Below are 6,703 nucleotides of genomic sequence, written 5' to 3'. Positions count from 1 at the left end.
GGCTGCCCTCATAGGGTGGGCGGAAACCGCCACTCACGGCCCCGACCCCCTCCCGAGGGCGCTGCCCTGCACCGCCCCCTCAGGGCTCAGCCGGGAGCGCCCCGGGACTCCCCATCCCCGGTTCCCCTCCTCGGAGTCGCCGGGGCCTGCCCTCAGCCGGCGCCTCCCGAGTAAAGGCGGCGGGGATTGGCCGCTGCGCGCCGAGGGGGCCATGTTGGCTGGCCCAGCCCCGCCGCCCGCGCTCCATTTTATCCCCTCCTTCCCCCCCCCCCCGCCACCTCCCCTCAGCGAGGGCCGGGGGCAGGAAACCCGCCCCCCCGAGCCCCGCCCCACGCGCTGGCCCCGCCCCCTTTTCCTCCCACCCGCGGGTCCCCTCAGCCCCGCGCCGCCGCCGCTCCCGCTCCCCCCCCTCCCCTCCCGCCGTGTCAGCGCGCGGCGGCCCCCGCGCGTCGCGGCCAATCAGCGCGGGGCTGTGAAATATGCAAATGAGCCCCCCGGCCCGGCCCCGCGGGCTCGCTGGGGCCGGTGGGGTCGCGGCGGCGAGCGGCTGAAACTTCGGCACGGCCCGGCACGGCCCCGGCAGCCGGCCCGCCCCCGGTAAGTGCCCGCGGGAGCCCGGGGAGGGGGGCGTGGGGCCCACGGGAAGCCGCTGCCGCCGCCGTCGGGCTGCGCGTGCCCGAGGCCGGCCCGGTGGGGAGCTGTCAGGCGCGGGGCATCCCCTCCTGTGCCGCCCCGCTCCCCCGCAGCCGCCCGTGCGTGCCTCCTGCCGGGCAGCGGGGGAGGCTCCGGGCGCCGCCGCCGCGGCGTAATGGCGAACCCGGCGGTGAGTACGTGCGAGAGGGGCCGGGCTGCGCACCGCCGAGCAGGCCGCGCTCCGGGCGCACGGCGCACCGGCTGGCCCCGGCCCCGGCCCCGGTGGCGGCTCCTCCTTCCTCCTCCTGCCACCGCCGGGAGGCTCGGCGCGGCCTGCTCCCCGCCCGGGCTCTGCCCGCCGCCGCGACCTGCTTCCGCCCCTCGCCCGGCACGGCCCGGCCCGGCCCGGGGCCGCTCGGCTCGCAGCCACCGCCGGGAGGAAGGGGGAGGCCGGGCCCGGCCGAGCGGCCGCTGCCGGGGGGGACCCAGGGGTGCGGTCCCCGCAAAGTTTGGAGGGGGGAATGGGGCCTTGCCCCGGGCCCTGGGCGCTGCCAGGTGAGGGGAAGGGGAAGGGGGCGCTGCCCTCCTCGGGGAGGGCGAGGACGGGGCCTCGTCCCCCCAGTGAGGGGGAGGAAGGTGAGGGGAGGGTCGTGCCCCACCTTGTCGTGGGGCTGCGGGCAGGGAGGGGATGTGGGATGTGGTACCCTCCCGGGTGGGCAGCGGGGCTGGCCCCGCTCTCTCCCCGCCCAGGTGGGCAGAGAGAGGAAATGAAATAATTTTCCAGGCAGGGGAAGCCGAAGGAAAAAAGGAGGCGACTATGGCAGCCCCCTGGCCTGGATCCACGGCAGCAGGTGGTGTGGGAGTGGGGAAGGGGATGTGGAAGGGAAGGCTGGGTACCTGGGGAGGACGGCGATGGGCTCTGCTGGGCTGGGGATCGCTGCTGTGAGGGCAACCCGAGGCTCGTGGCCACAGGTTCCTGCTGCATGGGTGGGAGCTGAGAAAAGAGCCTGTGAGAGCACAAGGTTGGGATCTATTGGCTGGTGTTTCCCAGGTAGCAAGCTGACTTCCTTGTGGGATGACAAGGTGAGGATTTTGAGGCTAGCTCAGTACTGCGTATCGCATTGGGTGAATTGGTGGCATGCATCATTTCCCACTAAAGGGGAGACATCACGCTATTTCTTACTGAAGCATAAAGCGGTGAAATGTGAAAACCTCATCGTTCCCTCTTCGCACACATTTTTGTGGGCAGGGATACGAAGCAGGTGAGGATAGCAGGCTTCTCTCACTTGGCTGTATAGCTTTGACATGAAGGTTGATGCATGCACTTTCAGTTCTCAAGAAATATTTTGCACTCCTCACTGTCTTCGTATAAGTGCCATAAATCTTTAGCAACTACAAATTTCCTTCAGTTCGTGAAAGTTGTTCAACTTCAGCAGTGTGAGGAAATAGAGCTTGGTCTTCCTGCCTTATGCAGAAGAAATCTGAACCCTTTAGCAGCATTATGCATACTCAGGGGGGACAAAATAGCAATCTGCATCCATAGGGAAGGTTTTTAGTTCTCCTTGTGTGTCTTTTTTGAGACTGCGAGAAGTAGCCATGAAAAGTAAGTCGCCTCTCAGGAAGATTAGGCCCATCAAGTATGAGACCTTTCTGCATCTCTTTAAAGCTGTGTCATTTGACACCATCAAGCTCCTATTTGGTAGATGTGAGGTAAAATCATTCTTTCACTTATATTTGCATACAAATGATTATACGGTTAGCATTCAAGGCAGAATGTTAACATTCAGTCATCTTTGAGAAATACCTGGGTTTTTACCTGGCTCCGAGTTTTGATGTCTTGGTACATAGATCAATTTTTTGCTAGTTTCTTCCATAGGATAAATATTTTAAAATTAATAACTATTCCTTTCATATACTTTGTTAACTATTAAAGAATGAGTGACAGCAGTTAATATCTTTTGGTTTTATCTACTAACAGAGTTTCTACCACCTCCCATTTATACTTTTTTCTTTCAGGCTTAATAATGACTTTTTCATTGTTCCTGCATCTGGCAGATGGTACTTCCAAAGCACCATGGACTTAAATATGCAGCTTTTGTCATCCAAAGAGCAAAAATTAATATACATGGCCTCAAAAGTTAACCAATGCAGGGAACTGTGTGCCAGGCGAGGGCGCACAGAAATTGGTAGGAAATAGAGTGGACTACAAGCCTGAGGTATCGGTAGCTGCCTGAGTACAACCCATTGTGAACCCTCTAACCTTACAGTAAATGTGAGGTAGCTTTCTCTTTTTAATGAGAAAGAGGGGGGCAAACTGCCTCAATTTACTGTGCATTTATAGTATGATAAGGACAGGCACATAGGTAGTTACAATGCCTCTGCTGGTTTACTTTGTGCTTACTGGTTTGTGTTTAACCAGGTAGTCTCATTTGTAAGAATTTATGCTGCTCTTCATGATGGTGTGTTAACTCCTCGCCCTCAGGTTAAAGCTGTTCTTTTTACTGGAGGAAGAACTGGGATTTTAAGCCCCATAATTTTTCAAGGATTTTGAGGGATCTCAGCACCTACTCAGAGCTGCTGGTGCTAAATGCTCCTGAAGGTTCCTCCAAGGGTTCAGTCATGGAGAAATGTTGATGAAGGCAGTGTGGTTTTTAAAAACTATTTTTAGTGATGTTATCTAAGTGATGTATGACATGAGCTAGTACTAGGAGACTACAGAAGCCCTAAAACAGACATTGTTCATTTGTTTCCCTGTATAAAGAGAGAGAAAAGTTAGCGATGCAGGTGGATTAAAACAAAAACATCCACATGATGCTTTAAAATTACCTTGTTTGTGCAACCCATAAAGTAAATAGATGCACTTTTGTTCTTGTCTTAAAGGGCTAGTTGTAAGATTTTTTTGTGTATCTCACAAACTTATAATACTAAGATTTAAGTGTATTAATCCTTCAGGCACTTCAGAAGTGAAGGTAAGCTGGACAATTATACATGCATTTTATGGGTCTGAATTCCTTACAATGCAGTTTCCTTTTCTTTTTTTTTCCTTGATATCAGTCTTGTAGATAATGGCCTGGTGTTCAGACACTGCTTTCTTTCTTGGATACTGTTCATGCAGTTTAGGATGAGGAGAAGTTGGATCTGATGGAGTCAAGTGGCATGAGCCTACACATTTTGGGATTGCAGTATTATACTTCTTTCTACTGCTGTTGTTAACTAAGGTGTCAGTCAACTTTGGGCCCTAGGTTCTTAAATTGATCAGTTAAAGTATTTTTCTGGGTTTAACTGATATCTGGTAACTTTCACACTCGGTTTCTTTTCTAACCAAACTAGTTTGGCGGATACGTTGTATTCTGCTCAGCTGCCTTTATTTGTCCTTTTCTATAGCCTCTATCAAACAGTGTGCTTAATGAGCACCTAGAAATCTCCCGCTCCCAGGCTTATCTTATGTGCTCTAATTCCGTTTTCTAGTGCTCTTCCTGTAGCTGGTGTCAGGAATGCAATGTTAATGCGTACGTGTAAATGGGGGATGGAGAAACCAGTAGTCTCTTAAGCCAAACATTCAAGAATTGATAGTTAGCATTACTGGAAATATTTTAGGATGTTATTGGAAGTAATAATATCCTAAATATCCTCTTTCCCATTCAGCAATATAAACTATCGTGCTAAGGTTTAATTATTTTGGCCATACAACAACCACCAGAAATGGTTTGCAGCTCCTTCTTTGGATGAAGGAATAGCAGGATTCTCTGATTCTTTTTTTTTTTCCATCTAATCAATCCATAAACGCGAGAAAGAGCTGGCCAGATGTCAAAAAGGCTGAACAGAAGACTTTCCTACTTACAAGGGTGTGAGGAGAGGTCTTTTTAAGCAGTTTTTTGTTTTCTTTTGAGTATTGCATGACGAAGTATGATGTGGTTTGCGATGACCAAGTTTTCGAGGAACTGCAGAGTTCAAAACTTGTGAAAGATCAGCTTTAAATCAAACACTTTTTAAATGGTGTGGTTAGTAAAGCTATAGCTCAACTTCAGAAACTTTTAGCATCTCAGTAACACTTTCAAAATGCATGTGTAGTAGTATTCAGATGGATACACAGATACCTTTAGAGAACCAGCTTTAGTGCTGAAGTGAAAGGCTACTCTTGGGTTGAGTTCTCCTTTAGTGCTGCCTTTGCTTTGTTACTAAGCTGCTAGAAACAAGCTACAAGAAAAGGCAGTTCTTTTAACTCAGAATTCAGCAGAAGTGTTGATAGGATGTGACATCTGTCAATGAGCCAATGATCTTCAACTTTAACTTCAACTTTACTCTTAGGATTTACCAAGGAGAAGTCAAGCATTCATGTCTTTAGACCACTAGTAAATGGATGTTACTTTCTTTTTTTTTAAATAAAATAACTGTTTTCTTAAGGTAAATATTTTTGTTTTCATCTTAAATCAGCAGTTAAAGTTTGCAGCCAGATGGAAAAATTTCCTATCATTTTTTTCTGAAGACAAATAATATTTTTTGACTTTGTTCTTTATCTGAGTCGTATTAAGAAAATTTAATAACTCTGGTTACCAAATGGTTTCCTTCTGCAATGTCTTGTTGGGCATTTTTCCTTGTGTTGCATGAGCAGTATTAGAAAGCTCAGTCGTGTTCTGGTCACTAAAATTGAGGGAGTTTTCCACAATTTATTCTGCAACTGGCTTTTATAGAGCAAATTCTTTTATGACATTTGGTCCTTAACAACTCAACAAAGAAAATGTTAAGTTTCATAGCGTTTAGGTCTGTGTAGTGGTATGAAATTTGTCTCTGATACTCCATTTTTTAGAGGGAATCTGAGAAGTAAATTTGACATTTTTGTTTTCCCTTATCTTATAGTGAAGCCACTGCAGTTGTTGGCTTCCACCAACGTTTCTGTGTGTTAGGGAAGAGATCGGGCCTGATTCCATGGGGCACTGTGCTGCTGGTTTCAGCATCCAGGTTTTGGAAGTATCTTTTTTGCTGTTTTGCAGAAGGTAGGCTAAAATCTAGGTTCAGAGCCAGAATTTCAGGGAAGTTTTTAAGAATTAATGCTTGGTTACCCTTGAGAGACAGATGTGTATTGTCCCATTTCAGCAGGGGAAGTGTTTTAGAAGTCTGTGTTGTCAGATGCTTGTGGCAAAGTATTGGTGTTACAGCAGGAGCCTGGATTCTCTGGCCATCTATTGTAAGTGAATTCAAGAACATATTCATGAAACAATGAAACAAGATGATAAATGTTACTTTGCTTGAGATAATACAGTTTTTCATCGTTTTCTGAAGAATAGTATATTAAACTAGTAACAAACTCAGAGGGTTTTGCTTAGCATGTGTTTGGGAGGGACTTTTTTGAGAAACTTTGATACCAAATTTGCTTGGAAATAGTTTTAAAGGAGAAAAATTACATGCAGCTTCGTTTCTGAAAGATATAGATGAGTGTAATTGGTGAAACACTTGATGCCAGGTCGTGTAGCATGAACCTGAACGTCTCAACCTATTCTGTTGAGTAGAGCGCTGTCATGGCACTGATGTCCGTGGTCCTGTCATGTCCTCATCTGGTGGTGTTGAGACTTGAATTTGTGTTGTTTGGTGTGTTTTTTTGCGAATTTTTAGGAATTTCTCTCTGTTAGTGTCAAGGCTTTGCTACTGTTGGTCTGTACTTACAGCTCATTTGTAGAACAGATGCGAGCCTTTGAATTGTTCTAGTTGGTACATCCAGGTCATAAAATTGCAGCAGTTCATAAAGATGCTTATCAGATGAGAACATGGGAATTGTTGGGAGTTAATATGCGAACAGATTGTGAGCTGAAAGAGGGCTGTGCTGTGAAGTCTTTTTGTCTGTGAAGGTTCCTTACGAAATCTGGTTTTAGGCCGTGTGAAAAGGAGAGAGCTTTTTTCTGGTTTTCAGCGCGTTCATTTCTCTACCTCTTAAAAACTGCAGTGAAGTTCCTCAGGAAGATACTGGAATTCAGAAATGTGTCTCAGGTGTAATGCTGGAGTTCATGATAAAAGCAGCTGGCAAATAATTAGAAACCCTATAATGCGCACACAAGAAATCTAGAGAGCACCAAGA

The 6,703-nt window shown here is 48.0% G+C and overlaps 1 protein-coding gene across 6 annotated transcripts in view; it reads left to right on the top strand.

The window, feature by feature from the left end:
• Window positions 1-360: 360 nt before the first annotated feature.
• CHD9 (chromodomain helicase DNA binding protein 9) overlaps window positions 361-6,703 on the top strand; it is a 94,396-nt gene continuing 88,053 nt past the window's right edge. For 4 of the 6 annotated variants that reach the window (XM_040570900.1, XM_040570897.1, XM_040570899.1 and 1 more), the window contains exon 1: window positions 464-597. The gene's annotated coding sequence lies outside the window, so the exon portion shown is untranslated. Of the gene's footprint in view, window positions 598-734; window positions 824-6,703 lie in introns of those variants that run through there. The other 2 variants (XM_040570895.1, XM_040570896.1) reach the window with 2 other exon arrangements.

This window comes from Cygnus olor, chromosome 12, assembly GCF_009769625.2.
Source record: "Cygnus olor isolate bCygOlo1 chromosome 12, bCygOlo1.pri.v2, whole genome shotgun sequence".
Classification (NCBI taxonomy): domain Eukaryota; kingdom Metazoa; phylum Chordata; class Aves; order Anseriformes; family Anatidae; genus Cygnus; species Cygnus olor.
The sequence above is the reverse complement of the archived record's forward strand: the minus strand, read 5'-3'. Positions and strand labels throughout refer to the sequence as shown.